Raw genomic sequence first — 19,675 nt, forward strand, 5'->3', positions numbered from 1 at the left:
TCAGATGGCAGATGGGAAGGAGCTGTTCCCGAATCACTGAGTGTGTGCCTTCAGGCTTCTGTACCTCCTACCTGATGGTAACAGTGAGAGAAAGGCAATGTTTGGGTGCTGGACGTCCTTAATAATGGACGGTGCCTTTCTAAGACACCGCTCCCTGAAGATGTCCTGGGTACTTTGTAGGCTAGTACTCAAGATGGAGCTGAGCAGATTTACAACCTTCTGCAGCTTCTTTCAGTTCAGTGCAGTAGCCCCTCTGTACTAGATGGTGATGCAGCCTGTCAGAATGGTCTCCACAATACAGATCTAGAAGTTCTTGAGTGTATTTGTTGACATGCCAAACCTCTTCAAATTTCCTAAAATATAGCCACTGTCTTGCCTTCTTTATAACTACATTGATATGTTGGGACAAGGTTAGATCCTCAGAGATCTTGACACCCAGGAACTTGAAACTGCTCACTCTCTCCACTTGTGATCCCTCTATGAGGATTGGTATGTGTTCCTTCGTCTTCCCCTTCCTGAAGTCCAAAATCAGCTGTTCCGTCTTACTGACGTTGAGTGCCACTAAGTTGACATATCTCACTCCTGTACACCCTCTCGTCACCACCTGCGATTCTACCAATAATGGTTGTATCATCAGCAAATTTATAGATGGTATTTGAGCTACGCCTAGCCACACAGTCATGTGTATATAGACAGTAGAGTAGAGCAGTGATCCAAGCACACACACACACACACAAGGTGCGTCATTGTTGATCGTCAGCGAGGAGGATGTGTTATCACCAATGCGCAAAGATTGTGGACTTCTGGTTAGGAAGTCGAGGATCCATTTGCGGAGGGAGGTACAGAGGCCCAGGTTCTGCAACTTCTCAATCAGGATTGTGGGAATGATGGTATTAAATACTGAGTTATAATCGATAAACAACATCCTGATGTAGGTGTTTGTGTTGTCCAGGTGGTCTAAAGCCGTGTGGAGAGCCATTGAGATTGCATCTGCTGCTGACCTATTGTGGCAATAGGCAAATTGCAATGGGTCCAGGTCCTTGCTGAGGCAGGAGTTCAGTCTAGTCATGACCAACCTCTCAAAGCATTTCATCACTGCAGGTATGAGTGCCACCGGACGATAGTCATTAAGGCAGCTCATACCATTCTTCTTAGGTGCTGGTATCAGGAATCATTGTTACCTTTTTGGAGCAAGTGGAAACTTCCTCCCATAGCAGTGAGAGGCTGAAAATGTCCTTTAATACTCCCGCTAGTTGGTTGGCACAGGTTTTCAGAGCCTTACCAGGTACTTCATTGGGACCTCCCACCTTGCGAGGGTTCACTCTCTTTAAAGATAGTCTAACATCGGCCTCTGAGACAGAGATCACAGGGTCATCAGGTGCAGCAGGGATCTTCACAGCTGTAGTTGTGTTCTCCCTTTCAAAGCGGGCATAGAAGGCGTTGAGTTCATCTGGTAGTGAAGCATCGCTGCCATTCATGCTATTGGGTTTCGCTTTGTAGGAAGTAATGTCTTGCAGACCCTGGCAGAGTTGCGGTGCATCCAGTGTTGCCTCCAACCTTGGTCGAAATTATCTTTTTACCCTTGAAATAGCCCTCCGCCAATCATACCTGGTTTTCTGGTACAGGCCTGGATCGCCAGACTTGAATACCACAGATCTAGCCTTCAGCAGACAACATCCCTCCTGGTTCACCCATGGCTTTTGGTTTTGGAATGTACAGTAAATTTTTCCTGGGCACGCACTCATCCACACAGGTTTTAATGGTCAGTAGCAACTGCAGCATTCTCATCCAGATTCGAAGATGAATCCCTGAATACAGTCCAGTCCACCGATTCAAAGCAGTCCTGTAGGCGCTCCTGTGCTTCCCTTGTCCATACCTTCTTGGTCCCCACTGCTGGTGCTGCAGCCTTCGGTCTCTGACTATACTCAGGGGGTAGAATTTATTCAGGGAGTAGGGAGATATTAACTGGTTTATTGTGAAATGATAGTGTAGCAGGGCAGAACAGGTGACAGGAGTGAAGAAGCAATAAATAACAACTGACAGTGCTCAGGAATGTGATGCCACCACGGTAAAATTATTGCACTAGCTGGTAGATTTCTGGATTATTAATCCAAATATGTAAATTTGAATCACATTACAACAGCTGAGAAATTTAAATTCTGAAATTTTAAACTGATCCATCTCAGTAACATTAACAATGAAACCATCAAATCGTCATAAAAAGCTCATCTTGTTTTGGCCCGAAATGTCAACTGCACTTTTTTCCATAGATGCTGCCTGGCCTGCTGAGTCCCTCCAGCATTTTGTGCGTGTTGTTCGGATTTCCAGCATCTGTAGATTTTCTCTTGTTTGCATATTGTTCACTAATATTCCTTGGGAAAGGACATTTGCGATCTTACCTGCTCTACCCTATATATGACTGAAAGACCCACATGCCTTCTCAGGTTGTGAGGAGTTAAGGATGGACAATAATTGCCAGCATTGCCAGTGAAGTACACATCCCACAAACCAGGGGTTCTCACTCTGGGGCCGACGGACCCCTCGCTTAATGGTAGGGGTCCAAGGCACAAAAAGGTTAGAAACCTCTGCCACGAACAAATAGGAATGAAATTGGACTTGTTCGCTAGGCAATGAAAAGTTAAAGACATCAGCTAATTCGCAGACAAAAAGCAGAAGGAAACGGCATTTAAAGGGCTAACATATAAAAGTATATGCTGCTAGGAAGACATGGGCAGCTGCTAACACTAGATGGAGGAGCCAAATGGAAAAATCTGGGATGCTGGTCATTTGAAAGTCAAAGTATTGCCTAACAGGGTTGATGAATGAAATTAACACAGTACAAGCTAAGACCTAGGCAAAAAAGGTTTGGATCACATCAGAGTTACAGAGAATAGATTGAGGAACAATGAGCCAGATGTCCGCTGGAATAATCAAGCCTTCTGGTAATAAAGTCTGTTATGGGCAATTCAATAGCAGATGAGGCAAGACTGTGTCAAAGATAGACAGTGTTATCAAGGTCTTAGCAATGACAGGAAAGTGGTCCAAACCTTATTTCACTGTTGAATATGAACAAGTTGTGAACCGTCTGATTAAGTACCAGACAAATGTCAAGTTGAGAGATGCTGTCAGTGGCCAGGGAACTGAGATTTGAACTGCGATTGAAGATAATGGTTTTGATCCTTCCAATATTTAGGCATCAAACAAAATCTCTGGCAATGTAATGACAGTTAAAAGGTTCAGGAAAGAAGGCAATGGAATAGACCTGAATGTCAGATCTATACATGGAAAAGTTGTCAGTCTCTGCAGATGATGTCATCACGCGCGCGCACACAAAGACACACACACACACACACACACACACACACACGGAGACACAGTTATGTGGGACGAATCATAAGAATTATAAGATGCTGTCACCACTATACTTAATGCTAAGGTAATTGCCTGTCATATTACGGGATAAAAATAGGATGTTAGATCCAGATTCCCCACTGTTTTTAAAAATCCAGATTTTTTATAATCAGTCATCCCAGCCTTATATCTCACATTTCCGGCATTCTTTTCTTCCCTTTTAGGTGGTAACTTCAAATATCATACATCTCCTCTAGGCATTCCTTTGTCATTCAATAGCTTTAATCACCTGTACTCAGCTGCTTCCATCCACACTTAAGTTGTTCAATCCCTCCCAACCTCCACTCTATCACAGGTCTTCCAACCATTCACCTCCAACTCTGTACATCTGTAGGACCCTCCCTTCAGAGACACACGCCAACACACACACACACACACACACACACACACACACAAACAGAGCAACAGGTACATGTACACTCAGTTGCCACTTGCTCACTAATACAAATATTTAATCACCCAATCATGTGGCAGCAACTCAATGCATAAAATCATGCAGACATGCTCAGTTGTTGCTCAAACGCCTAATTTGGAGTACTGTGTGCAGTTTTGGTCACCTGCCTGTAGGAAAGATGTCATAAGATTAACCACTTTCCCCCGGAATCAATAAAGTATGACTATGACTAGATTGTACAAGTGCAGAGAAAATTTACAAGGATATTGCCAGGACTTGAGGCCTTGAGTTATAGGGAAAGATTGAATGTTAGGACCTTATTCCCTAGAATGTAGGAGACAGAAGAGATTTAAATCGAGGTATACAGAATTATGTGGATATAGATAGGGTAAACGCAAGCAGGCTTTTTCTACTGAGGTTGGATGAGACTCGAACTCGAGGTCATGAGTTTAGGGCGAAAGAGTGAAATACTTAAGGGGAACTTTTTCACTCAGTAGATGGTGAGAGTGTAGAACTACCTGCCAACAGAAGTGGTGGATGCGAGTTTGATTTCCTCATTTAACAGAAATCTGGATAAAAACATGCATGGGAGGAATATGGAGGCAATGGTCCAGGTGCAGATGGATGGGACTAGGCAGATTAATAGGTTGGCATTGTCTTAACGGCCCAAGTGACCTTTCTCTGTGCTGTAGTCTTCCATGTCACTATGACATGAGGCATTAATGTTGCATCTTTCTTCATAGATTCTAGCTGAACTGTTGAGTATTTTCTGTTGTTTACAAATTTCCACAGTTTGCAATATTTTGCACTGAGGCTTCTGATACTGATGACCCATTCAAGCTACCTGCTGCAAGAAAGAGTCCTCCCACCTACGTAGATCATAGAGTCATTGTAGAAAAAACAAAATAGGTCTAAGTTTCTGGTTACCCTCATTCTTGAAATACTTCAGATAGAAAGATGGACTAAAAACAGGCCATGAATTGATTTTGTGAGGAATTTGTCCATAGAGGCTCTCAAATTGCATATACAGCACTAACCATGACAGCACAAATGTAACTGGTAATGATATTTCTGCATTGATGTGTTTACATGACAAACAGCTTTATCGGTTTTCTGTGTCATATCATGTTTTAGCAACAATACCGCAGATCATGGGAAACTGAATGATCTTTAATTATTCCCACATTTTCATAATCTAAGATATTTCAACAAATTTTGTTATTGTTAAACAATACTTAAATAAAAATGATAATATATCACTAGTGCCTATCCCTTCTTCTGTCTGCTGAGTGTGAAGATTTTCTGAAATCCCGGCCTGGATTTTAACTGCTCGTGGATTATTGATGGTAAGCTTTGCAGATAGGTTATGGTCTGTGCAAGGCACAGAGAGAATGAGCAATCTTAAGATCTAACATTCTGTTAAACCTCACTGGCTGATTATCATCTGTATTGGGTGGAAAGGTGGTGGTGAATGGCAGAATATCATGTAACAGAATACCTTGTAGCATTTTGACTGGAGTACATAGTGGGAATGAGAGCCAGGGACAGGTTGGAGTGATTCCTAAGATAAGGAAGCAAAGGGACTATGAGTTATGAAATTTTATCTCCTCATGGTCTCTACCAAGAAATATCTTTGAATTTCTTCAGAACAAAGATGGACCACCCAGCTCAATGTTGGTGTTTCACTCCTTGAAGAAGAATTCTAATCCATGATTTTCCCCATAGCCCAGCAAACACTGTCCTCTACATAACAAACAACAGGAATTCTGCAGATGCTGGAAATTCAAGCAACACACATCAAAGTTGCTGGTGAACGCAGCAGGCCAAGCAGCATCTATAGGAAGAGGCACAGTCGACGTTTCAGGCTGAGACCCTTCGTCAGCACTAACTGAAGGAAGAGTGAGTAAGGGATTTGAAAGCTGGAGGGGGAGGGGGAGATGCAAAATGATAGGAGAAGACAGGAGGGGGAGGGATAGAGCCGAGAGCTGGACAGGTGATAGGCAAAAGGGGATACGAGAGGATCATGGGACAGGAGGTCCGGGAAGAAAGACGGGGGGGGGGGGGTGACCCAGAGGATGGGCAAGAGTTATATTCAGAAGGACAGAGGGAGAAAAAGGAGAGTGAGAGAAAGAATGTGTGCATAAAAATGAGTAACAGATGGGGTACGAGGGGGAGGTGGGGCCTAGCGGAAGTTAGAGAAGTCAATGTTCATGCCATCAGGTTGGAGGCTACCCAGACGGAATATAAGGTGTTGTTCCTCCAACCTGAGTGTGGCTTCATGTTTACAGTAGAGGAGGCCATGGATAGACATGTCAGAATGGGAATGGGATGTGGAATTAAAATGTGTGGCCACTGGGAGATCCTGCTTTCTCTGGCGGACAAAGCGTAGATGTTCAGCAAAGCGGTCTCCCAGTCTGCGTCGGGTCTCACCAATATATAAAAGGCCACATCGGGAGCACCGGACGCAGTATATCACCCCAGTCGACTCACAGGTGAAGTGATGCCTCACCTGGAAGGACTGTTTGGGGCCCTGAATGGTGGTAAGGGAGGAAGTGTAAGGGCATGTGTAGCACTTGTTCCGCTTACACGGATAAGTGCCAGGAGGGAGATCAGTGGGGAGGGATGGGGGGGACGAATGGACAAGGGAGTTGTGTAGGGAGCGATCCCTGCGGAATGCAGAGAGAGGGGGGGAGGGAAAGATGTGCTTAGTGGTGGGATCCCGTTGGAGGTGGCGGAAGTTACGGAGAATAATATGTTGGACCTGGAGGCTGGTGGGGTGGTAGGTGAGGACCAGGGGAACCCTATTCCTAGTGGGGTGGTGGGAGGATGGAGTGAGAGCAGATGTACGTGAAATGGGGGAGATGCGTTTAAGAGCAGAGTTGTTAGTGGAGGAAGGGAAGCCCCTTTCTTTAAAAAATGAAGACATCTCCCTCGTCCTAGAATGAAAAGCCTCATCCTGAGAGCAGATGCGGCGGAGACGGAGGAATTGCGGAGGGAGTGGAGAGCAGAGCGTTCAAAACGGGACATCAACCGTCTCGACTTCACCGCACCTTGTCCCCATTCCAACCTCACTCCTTCGGAACGCTCAGCTCTCCACTCCCTCCGCACTAATCCTAACATTATTATTAAACCCGCTGATAAAGGGGGTGCTGTTGTAGTCTGGCGTACTGACCTCTACCTTGCCGAGGCACAGCGACAACTCGCGGATACCTCCTCTTATTTACCCCTCGATCGTGACCCCACTAAGGAGCACCAGGCCATTGTCTCCCACACTATCAACGACTTTATCCGCTCAGGGGATCTCCCATCCACTGCTACCAACCTTATAGTTCCCACACCCCGCACTTCCCGTTTCTACCTCCTACCCAAGATACACAAACCTGCCTGTCCTGGCCGACCTATCGTCTCAGCTTGCTCCTGCCCCACCGAACTCGTTTCTGCATACCTCGACACTGTTTTATCACCCCTTGCTCAATCCCTTCCGACCTATGTTCGTGACACTTCTCACGCTCTTAAACTTTTTGATGATTTTAAGTTCCCTGGCCCCCACCGCTTTATTTTCACCATGGATGTCCAGTCCTTATATACTTCCATCCCCCATCAGGAAGGTCTCAAAGCTCTACGCTTCTTTTTGGATTCCAGACCTAATCAGTTCCCCTCTACCACCACTCTGCTCCGTCTAGCGGAATTAGTCCTTACTCTTAATAATTTCTCCTTTTGCTCCTCCCATTTCCTCCAAACTAAAGGTGTAGCTATGGGCACCCGTATGGGTCCTAGCTATGCCTGCCTTTTTGTTGGGTTTGTGGAACAATCTATGTTCCGTGCCTATTCTGGTATCTGTCCCCCACTTTTCCTTCGCTACATCGACGACTGCATTGGCGCTGCTTCCTGCACGCATGCAGAACTTGTTGACTTTATTAACTTTGCCTCCAACTTTCACCCTGCCCTCAAGTTTACCTGGTCCATTTCCGACACCTCCCTCCCCTTTCTAGATCTTTCTGTCTCTGTCTCTGGAGACAGCTTATCCACTGATGTCTACTATAAGCCTACTGACTCTCACAGCTATCCGGACTATTCCTCTTCTCACCCTGTCTCTTGCAAAAACGCCATCCCCTTCTCGCAATTCCTCCGTCTCCGCCGCATCTGCTCTCAGGATGAGGCTTTTCATTCTAGGACGAGGGAGATGTCTTCATTTTTTAAAGAAAGGGGCTTCCCTTCCTCCACTATCAACTCTGCTCTTAAACGCATCTCCCCCATTTCACGTACATCTGCTCTCACTCCATCCTCCCACCACCCCACTAGGAATAGGGTTCCCCTGGTCCTCACCTACCACCCCACCAGCCTCCGGGTCCAACATATTATTCTCCGTAACTTCCGCCACCTCCAACGGGATCCCACCACTAAGCACATCTTTCCCTCCCCCCCTCTCTCTGCATTCCGCAGGGATCGCTCCCTACACAACTCCCTTGTCCATTCGTCCCCCCCATCCCTCCCCACTGATCTCCCTCCTGGCACTTATCCGTGTAAGCGGAACAAGTGCTACACATGCCCTTACACTTCCTCCCTTACCACCATTCAGGGCCCCAAACAGTCCTTCCAGGTGAGGCATCACTTCACCTGTGAGTCGACTGGGGTGATATACTGCGTCCGGTGCTCCCGATGTGGCCTTTTATATATTGGTGAGACCCGACGCAGACTGGGAGACCGCTTTGCTGAACATCTACGCTTTGTCCGCCAGAGAAAGCAGGATCTCCCAGTGGCCACACATTTTAATTCCACATCCCATTCCCATTCTGACATGTCTATCCACGGCCTCCTCTACTGTAAACATGAAGCCACACTCAGGTTGGAGGAACAACACCTTATATTCCGTCTGGGTAGCCTCCAACCTGATGGCATGAACATTGACTTCTCTAACTTCCGCTAGGCCCCACCTCCCCCTCGTACCCCATCTGTTACTCATTTTTATGCACACATTCTTTCTCTCACTCTCCTTTTTCTCCCTCTGTCCCTCTGAATATAACTCTTGCCCATCCTCTGGGTCACCCCCCCCCGTCTTTCTTCCCGGACCTCCTGTCCCATGATCCTCTCGTATCCCCTTTTGCCTATCACCTGTCCAGCTCTCGGCTCTATCCCTCCCCCTCCTGTCTTCTCCTATCATTTTGCATCTCCCCCTCCCCCTCCAGCTTTCAAATCCCTTACTCACTCTTCCTTCAGTTAGTGCTGACGAAGGGTCTCAGCCTGAAACGTCGACTGCGCCTCTTCCTATAGATGCTGCTTGGCCTGCTGCATTCACCAGCAACTTTGATGTGTGTTCCTCTACATAACAAATTCACTTTTGGAACCCCTGACTCAATCAATTCCTCCAATATTACAGACAATGAATTACAGGTGATAATCTTACTACATAACAAAAAAATCCTCACATCATATGGACATCACTTTGGATCTCTATCTGCTGATCATAAAAACATGTTTAAGTGGCATTAGCTTTCCTACCCTACTTAAATCCATTGTAATCTTGTACATGTATTGAAACTTGCCCTCAACATTCGTAGTTCCAAGGAGGATAAACCCAGCTTCTACAATCTAACCTTATAGCTGAAGTTCCTCTCATGCCTTGGAAATTTCTTCTGAACTCTTATCTAGAACAGATGAGCTCACCATTTCTCACACCGTCACCGACCTTATTAACTCTGGGGATCTTCCATCCACTGCCACCAACCTCATAGTTCCCTCACCCAGCACCTCCTTCTACCTCCAATCCAAGATCCACAAACCTGCCCATCCAGGTAGATCCATTGTTTCTGCTTGTTCCTGCCCACTGAACTCATATATGCATATTTTGACTCAGCTTTATCACCCTGGTTTACTCCCTTCCTACCTACATCCGTGATACTTCACAAACTCTGGATCTTTTCAATCATTTCAAGTTCCTTGGCACCGAGCATCTTATTTTCACCATGGATGTCCAGTCCCTATATACACTCACCCCCTACCAGGAAGGCCTCAGAGCTCTCCATTTCTTTCTGGGCACCAAACCCAACCAGTTCCCCTCCACCACCACTCTCCTCCATTTGGCAGAACTTGTCCTCACTCCCAATAATTTCTCCTTTGGCTTCTCCTACTTCCTTCAAACAGATGATGTCGCTATGGACTCTGACATGGGTCACAGCTATGCATGCCTTTTCGTCAGCTACGTGGAACAGTCTGTTCCAAGCCTACACTGCTATCACTCACCAACTTTTCCTACGCTACATCGGCGACTGCATTGGTGCTGCTTCCTGCTCATCGACTTCATCAAATTTGCCTACAAATTCCACCCTGCCCAACAGTTCACCTGTTCCATTTCTGACACCTTCCTCCCCTTTCTCAATCTCTCTGTCTCCATCTCTGGAGGCAGCTTATCTACTGATGTCTATTATAAACCCACTGACTCTCACAGCTACCTGGACGGTACCTCATCCCACCCTGTTACTTGTAAAAATGCCATCCCCTTCTCTCAATTCCTCCATTTCCATCACATCAGCTCCCAGGATGAGGCTTTTCATTCCAGAACGAAGGAGATGTCCTCCTTTTTCAAAGAAAGGGGCTTTCTTTCCTCCACCATCAACGCTGCCCTCGACCGTATCTCTTCCATTTCGCACTTGTCTGCCCTTACCTCATCCTTCCATCACCCCACCAGGGATAGGGTTCATCTTGTCCTCATCTACTACCCCACCAGCCTCTCAAGTCCAGCACGTAATTCACCATAACTTCTGCTCTTCCAACCACCAGGCACATCTTTCCCTTCCCCCCACCCCACTTCCTGCTTTCTGCAGGGATCACTTCCTGCACGACTCCCTTGTCCATTCATCCCTCCCCACTGATCTCCCTCCTGGCCCTTATACTTGCAAGTGGAACATGTTCTACACATGCCTCTAAACCTCCTCCCTCACTACCATTCATGGCTCCAAACAGTCCTTCCAGGTGAGAGGACATTCCACCTGTGAGTCTGTTGGGGTCATATACTGTGTTCGGTCCTCCCAGTACGGTCTCCTGTATATCAATGAGACCCGATGTAGATTGGCAGACCACTTCGCTGAGCACCTATGCTCTGTCCACCAGAAAAAACTGTATCTCCCAGTGGCCACCCATTTTAATTCCAGTTCCTATTATCATTCCAACATATCAGTCCATGGCCTCCTCTACTGTCATGAAGTGGTCACATTCAGGTTGGAGGAATAGCGCCCTATATTCCATCTGGCTAGCCTCCAACCTGATGGCATGAACATCAAATTCATGAACTTAGGGTAATGCCCCCATTCCCCTTTCCCTTGTCCCTCTCTCACCTCATCTCCTTACCTTCCCATCACCTCCCACTGGTGCTCCTCCACTTTTTCTTTCTTCCATGGCCTCTCCTTTCAGACTCCCCCTTCTCCAGCCCTGTATCTCTTTCACCAGTCAACTTCCCAGCTCTTTAGTTCACCCCTCCCCACTTCCCAGTTTCATCTGTCATCTTGTGTTTTTCCTCCCCTCCCCCACCTTCTAACTCTGACTCCTCATCTTTTTTTCTCCAGCCCTGATGAAAGGTTTTGGCCCAAAACATCGACTAATCTCTTCTCCATAGATGCTGCCTGGCCTGCTGAGTTCCTCCAGCATTTTGGTTCTAATGCTTTTTATGCTTGCTTTGATGGACAGAACATGGAGGCCCCTTAACACAGGGGTCCCCAACCTCTTTTGCACCACAGACTAGTTCAATATTGACAATATTCTTGCGGAACGGCCAACTGTTAGGGGTGGGGGGGGGGTGTTCAAGTAGGGTTAAACTCACCTCAGCATGTCTTTTACAGTTAGGGTTGCCAACTTTCCCACTCCCAAATAAGGGACAAAAGTAGCAGTCAGGACACTTTACGCCAAGAAAGACTACCATGACCATGAAGCCTTGCGCGGGCACCTGTGTGCGCATGCGCGGACATGCCGATTTCCCCCCCACAGATCAGTTTTGCCTTCATCTACCCGACTATACATACATTATTTCTACTTTATATAGGCTGTGTATTTATCATATCATTTCTGCTTTTACTATATGTTGGTGTTATTTATTTTCAGTTTTATGTGTTATTTAGTATGATTTGTTAGGTTACTTTTTGGGTCTGGGAACGCTGAAAATTTTTTCCCATATAAATTAATGGTAATTGCTTCTGCGCTTTACGCCATTTCAGCACAAAAGGTTTTATAGGAATGCTCTACCTGAGCGGGGGAAATACCGGACAAACCAATTTAGCTCAATAAACCAGATGTCCCTGCAAATACGGGACAGTTGGCAACCCTACGTTCAAGTTCAACAGTGCGTGACAGGGAATGAGGAAAGGTGCAGCTAACTCATATCGTTTCCTCACTGCCCGGTACCAGTCCGCGGCTCGGTGGTTGGGGACCACTGCCTTAACAAATCCCCATAGTCTCCAACAGCACTGCCATTTAAGTCTCTGAGGCCGACATGAGAGTATCTATCAGGATAGTGTAAGCATTTCTAGCCAAGTGCTGAAGACCTGTGCTAATCAACTGGCTAGAATGTTTCTGGACATCTTCAGCCACTCGCTTCGGTATTCTGAGGTCCCTACCTACATCAAGTAGGTTTCAATCATACCAGTTCCCAAGAAGTATATGGTAACCTGCCCCAGTGACTGTCATCCAGTAACATTTACATCCACTGTGATGAAGTGCTTCGAGAGATTAAAGCATGGCAACTCCTCCCTGAGTAGTGATCTGATCTTCTTCAACTTGCTTACCGGCACAACGGGTCAACATTAGGTGCCATTTCATTGGCTCCTCACTCAGCTGTGGAACACCTGGACAATGAAAATGCATACATCAAGATGACCTTCATTTATTACAGCTCAGCATTCAACACTATCATCCCCTCAAACTCCAAGAGTAAGCTCCAAGACCTAATTCTAGATGTCTCCATGTGCAACCTTGATTCCTTCATGTGAAGACTCCAATCTGTATGGATTCGCAACAACATCTCCATAAGGCTGTGTGCCCGTTACTCTATTTGCTTTATACCAATGACTCTGTGGCTAAGTGGAGCTTCAATGCCATACTTAAATTTGCTGATGACACCATTGTTGTTGGCCAAGTCAACGGAGGTGACCATTTGGCATATAGGAGGGAGATTGAAAATCTGGTTGAACAACAACCTCTCACCCAACATCAGCAAAAACTGTAATAGGTATATACTGTCCAGGGCTCGGGGTCCTTTTTGATAAGATCAGTTTCTAATAGAGCAGCTGAATTTTCCAGGGGTTAAAGGGTTATTTTTGAGTAAGTTAAACTCCCAACCCATATTCCTTGCTCAGCTCCTTGTTATAGACGAGAGCCAGTCTTCAGTTCTTAATGTAATTTACAAGCAATAATCAGTCTGAAGTTAAAAGACAGCTTTGCAAACAAACAACACTGTCTATAAAATACAGGCTGCTGGCCCACAGCACAGGGCTGGCTCCTCAAAAGATGCAGTGTAAGACAATGAGGTTATGTTAAATGGGCCTGAATCAAACCAGACAACACTGGCTGAGTTACTTAGTGCAAGGAAGCTTGCAAACCAGGCTGATATTGTCACTTAGAACACCAAATAGCTGACCTATCAATAGTTGGAAGACTTGAGAGCCACCCTACACCGCATTAATTTTGGATGGCTGGGATCTCTGTCCCCAGAAGCTTTTAGATCACCTGTGTGAATTTCCCAGTGAAATATTACATCCTTGTGAAGTCACCAAATAACAATAAAATAGTATTAATGTAAGAGAGCAGTTGGGCATGTTAGGAATGGTCAAAGAATGAGAGAAAAATGGGGTTACTAGAAACTATTCTTTGCCCTTGAATTCTGCGATGGATGACCTGTTAGTCTGCAACTCACTGGTATGTCTTTTTAACTTATAGGAATTTTACCTGGGTTTTGGAAATCCTTTGTGTTTTATAAACACATTTGTAATTTAGAAAAGTTTTAAGAGATAGAAATTCTCTGTGAGTTTTAAATGTGTTTTAAGAATTTTATCTAAATTTAAATAAAAAATAAATGAACTGTGTTTAAATTACTTTGTTAACTGGAAGTATCTTCTCCTTGGTGGGGCGGGGAGGAGACCCACAACTCTGAGAGTGGGTAATGACAGCTAAGCTCACCATGGAGGAGGAACAGGGAAGTAATCTATTCTTTGATGGCTAGTAGGTGGCTTCAGTGCAACTTCCCATTAGTGTGGGTACCTGTATCTACTTTGGATATGGTAGGGTTTAAGATCTTCGTTAGAGTTCAGAACTTCACAGAGATGAAAACCAATGCTATCATAAAACAAGGACCTGTGGAGGACAAAGCCAGAGGCCCATGAGCCAGTCTTCCTTAAGGATCAGAGGTGGAGATGGTCAGTAATTTTATATTCTTTGGCATTAGGTTCTTGATTGATCAGGCCTTGAAGGGATACCAGGAGAAGGTGGGAGATTGTGGCTGAGAGGAAAATTGAATCGGCCATGAGGAAATAGCGGAGCAGACTCAATGGACCGAACTCTGCTCCTATATCTTATGATTATCACATCAGAAGATTCATCCTGGGAACTATTGCATAAGTGCCATCACAAAGAAGTCAACACAGTGCCTCTACTTTCTTAGGAATTTGCGTAGGTTTATTAGGTCACCTAAAACTTTGACGAACCTCTATAGCTGCAGAGTGGAGAGTATCCTAACTGGTTGCCTGGTATGAAAACATCAGCGCCCATGAATGAAAAAGTCTACAGAATCTAGTGGATACAGCACTTACGTCACAGGAAAAGCCTTCCACACCATTGAGCACATTTACATAGACTGCTGCCACAGGAAAAAATAATCCATCTTCAATGACCCCACCACCAATTCCATGCTGTCTTCTCACTACTACTGGGCTAGAGATACAGGAACCTTAGGTCCAAAACCACCAGGTTCAAGAACAGTTATTTCCCTTCAACTATTCAGCTCCTGAACTGGCATGGATAACTTTGCTCACCACAGTTCTGAACTGATTCCATAACCTTCAGACATACATTCAAGGCTCTACAAATCATGTTATCAATATTATTTATTTTTCCCCATAATTTGTCTTCTTTTGTGCATTGGTTGCTCGTCAGTCTTTGTTTATTGCTTTTTCTACTCCTCTTGCAGTCTATATTCCCTCTAAGCTGTGAGCATTTGCACGCGCACACACGTTTTTCAACCAGCACACAAAGGAAATTAATGTGCGCACAAAAGGTTAGTTAGCTAAAATAGTGTAGTAATTAATAATTATATTCATTGAAAATAATCTTTTAGCTAAATGTTTCTGTTAACTAGTTAGTCGGTTTTTCAAATACCACAATGCACGTCACTAATTTACATCACCTCACCTTTCCTGTTCCGGTTTGTACAGCTGCATCACTGTGGCAGCCATCTTTGGTAGAGAGTGTTTATATCATAAAGTTTACAAAGGTCTGTTTCAAATCCTGTAGATAGCTTACTAAGTTTTTATTGAAAAAAATATTGATTCACTATGTCGATTTCAAAAGAAGCGAAGGGTGTGAAGTGCAAGAGAATTGCAAATTTGTTTAAAGTTGAATGGCTTAACAAAATGGTAGAAACTGCTACACCAAAAGTTCATGAGGTCATGAACGTTCAGCTACGAGAAGTATTTATGTATGATTCAGAAACTGGAGTTATCTGTTTGTATTGTCGTGATGTGAAAGTTGCTGGAGAATTTGCTAGTGGAAAGAAGAGGGATGATATTTGGAAACTTGACTTTTTGAAGCGTCATTTGGCAAGTAAATTGCATTTGAATGGTGTACAAAAGCTCAGGCAATAGAACCCATCATTATCCGTTACAGGAGTGCTATGCATGATACAGTTGGGTGCAGATGATCAGAAATGAAAACGATCAAATGCAGAGGAGGTCAAAGTTCTTACCGACAGTGGGTTGCTAACTGTTAAGATGAATACCTCAAAAACAAGCTGAGAAACCATTTAGGTGAATGTCATTTGGATATGTTAATGAGAATCAAAAGCTATCAATTGGATGGAAGTTCTATTAGATTGAGTTTACAAAGAATGGGTGAATGCCAAAGACAGGAGAGAGAAAAAAATAACTGAAGGACTTAAATATGTATGTTATTTTGTTTTTATTCTGTGCAGTTTTATGTCAAATAATTTGTAAACCTACATAAACTGTGCCATGTGTGCATTCAGTACGCACATACTTTTGTCACAGTATAAAAAAAATTGCACAACCTAAGATTTTTGCACATACTGACTACTAAAAGTTAGAGGGAACATTGCTTGCGGTGCATTGTGCACAAAGCTATTCAGGGAGTTAAACACTTTCTCAAAAATCACTCAAGCTGGAAATTTTCTTCAGGGCTTTTAATGAGAAAACTTAATGAAAATGCAGAAAGTTAAATAAAACATGTATTAGATTAAATACAGAATCGTTGTGCACCAGAATACACTAATATTATTGATTATTCTCAAAATCAGTGTTAAACAAGAAAATAGACACGTACGACATCTATAGCTATGCCGTGGACTAGTGTGAACTTATGGTGCAATGATAGATTAATAGCGATGAAGAATATATATAATGCTTTCTACATAGTACATCTGCTAAATGTTTACCAATATTAAGAAAGATTAAGACTCACAGATATTGCTGTTTCAAAGGCAAATAAAGAGTGGACGGAGATGAATGCTGTCCTATTGTGTTTGCTCCACGTCAAAATCCGAATTAACCTGCGCTGGAAAGGATGTAAAAAAATCTTACAAACAGGAAGTAATATTTGTACAAAACCAACTGCATATAAAATGAACGGTGCCTCTAGAGGCATAACACTTTTCATAAGTTTTATTACATTTCTTTATTTTCCTGTAAAAGCCTGCAAGAAAATGAATCTCAAGTTAGTGTATGGTAACATATATAAACTTCTACTGACATTACAGAGGGGTTGGGAATAGGTGGAGAAATACTAATTCCCCTGCTTAAACATTCAACGAACCATATTTTGCACTTTCATCTTTTTAGATCTTTTTATTAATTATTATTATTGAAAATCAACAAAAAATACATTAAAGTAGTCAAATCAACACATCAATATATACAATAAGAGTTAAACTATCAGATAACTGATTAACCAAGCTAAACAGTATACCAATAATAAAAGACAAAATGTTAAAAGTAATTTTTTTTGTAAAAAAAGAAAGAAGGAAAAAAGAACCTCTTCTAACTAGAACAAAAAACACCCTACTAACCAAAAAAAAACGAGGGAAAAAAAAACACTGGGAGCACAACCGCAGAAGTGTACGCCACACAAGCTTCCATAAAAGAAAAACATCAATCCACCAACCAAAACCAATTACACAAGAATCAGAAGGGGACTACCTTAATTAACTCAGATAAAATGGTAGTAGCGGACAAAAGAACCCCACCTTTTCTCAAAGTCAAACCGAGGATCAAAAGTTCAACTTCTAATTTTCTCCAAACTAAGACATAACATTACCTGAGAAAACCATTGTATCAAAGTGGGAGCAGAGGCATCTTTCTATTTCAATAAAATAGCCCTTCTGGCCAAGAATGTGACAAGTGGAATTACATGTTGGTCTGATATAGAAATACTGTGAATATATTGAGGAATTATGCCGAACAAAACTGCCAATTTATTAGGTTGTAAATTAATTTTTAAAGCTTTAGAAATTATAGAGAAAATAGATTTCCAAACTGTTTCAATACAGAACACGACCAAAACATATGTGTCAATATATCTACATCTATCACACTGACTATCAACATTAGGAAATATTTTAGACAGTCTCTCCTTTGTCAAATAATAATGATGTACAATTTTAAATTGAATTAGAGAGTGACTGGTGCAAATCGAAGAAGAGTTAACCAACTTCAAAATTCGCAACCAATCCTCTGTTATCAAGGTCATGTTAAGCTCTCTTTCCTAATCTTGCTTAATCTTAAGTAAAGGATAATTATACTGTTGTAATAGTAAATTATAAATTTTCTCAATAAAACCTTTCACTAAAGGATTCATTTTTAAAATAATATCTAACAGGTCAGAATCTTGTATATATGGAAAATTACTTAAATATTCTTGTAAGAAATGTCTGACCTGAAGATATTTCAAAAAATGTGTGTGAGAGAGAATATTTAGTTACTAATTTCTCAAAAGACATCAATCGGCCTTCTTGAAACAGGTCCATGAAGGAATAAACTCCTTTATTCCTCCAGAGAAAAAAGCAAGGAATCCTAAGTGAAGGTTTAAATAAATCGTTTTGATAAATTAAACTATAAAGGTTAAATTTTTTAAGATTAAATAAATTATGAAACTGGTACCAAATTCATAATGACTGCTTAATCATAAGATACAAATTTAGAATAGATATTTTGGCTAGTTGTACAGGTAAAGAGGCTCCTAATAATGAAGTTAAGTAAAATTGTTTCACAGCTTTCAGTTCCAAATCAACCCAAGGTGGTCGTTCATTTTTATCAGTCCAATATAACCAAGAACGCACATAACATATATTAACCACCCAATAATACATTCTTAAATTAGGCAAAGGAAGACCTCCATCCTTTTTTGATTTTTGTAAATGATATTTTCCCATTCTTGGTCTGTTATTATTCCAAACAAAAGATGAAATAATAGAATCAAAGCTGATCAAAAAACTTCCTAGTTAAAAAAAAGGAATATTTTGAAATACATAAAAAAATTTTGGTAAGTTTTGCACTTTCAAATGTTCAAAGTAAACTTATTAGCAATGTACATATAAGCCACTATATACAAAACTGAGATTAATATTCCTGTGGGCATATTCAGTAAATCCAATAACTATAATAGAATCAATGAAAAACCATGCCCAATAGGACGGATAACAACTAATGTGCAAAAGACAACAAACTGCAATACAAAACAATAAAAAGTGAAATAATAATATTAAATAAAAAGCAATAAATATTGATAAAATAATTTGATGAGTCCTTCAAAGGCAGTATGTAGATGTGGGAGTAGTTTAGTGATGGGGTGAGAGAAGTTGAGTGAAGTTATCCCCTCTGGTTCAAGGGCTTTATGGTTAGTGCGGTAATAACTGCTCCTGAATCTGGTGGTGTGGGTTCTGAGGCTCCTGTACTTTCTTCCAAATGGCAGCAGCAGAAGAGTGCATGACCTGGATGATGGGAGTCCTTGATGATGGAATCTGCTCTCTGCTCCTGCAACAGCACTCCATGTAGATGTGCTCAATGATTGGGAGGCTTTACCCAAGATGGACTACTTTTTGTAGGCTTGTCCATTCAAGGGCATTGCTGTTTCTATACCTAGCTGTGATACAACCAATCATTATATTCTCAATTGCACATTTATAAAACTTTGTTTAAGTTTTAGATGACATGCCAAATCTTTACAAACTTCTAAGAAAGTAAAGGCTCTACATGCTACATTCTAGACCAAGGGCAGATCCTCTGGAAGGACAACACTGAGGAATTTAAAGTTACTGACCCTCTCTGATCTGCTGATGAGGACTGGCTCTTGTATCCCCAATGTCCTCACTCCTGAAATCAGTAATCAGCTCCTGCTCTTGCTGACATTGAGTGACAACACTCAGCCATACACAGCTGGCTCTAACAAGATTCTACCACCAAACCCATATCCCCCCACACCTATCAATGGCACTCTGCTTTCGTTTTTCCATTTACGTGGCTTTGCTTGAGTTAAGCCACCACCACAGAAGAGCATTCTAGTTCTTTGTCGGATCAGATGCTTAAACTGAATGACAGAGGGTGCTCCTTCAGAATTTCAAGTGTTCACACACAGCATACCAGAAGAGCAAAACAAACAAAAAAT

The sequence above is a fragment of the Mobula hypostoma genome, chromosome 3 (genome assembly GCF_963921235.1).
Source record: "Mobula hypostoma chromosome 3, sMobHyp1.1, whole genome shotgun sequence".
Taxonomy (NCBI): domain Eukaryota; kingdom Metazoa; phylum Chordata; class Chondrichthyes; order Myliobatiformes; family Myliobatidae; genus Mobula; species Mobula hypostoma.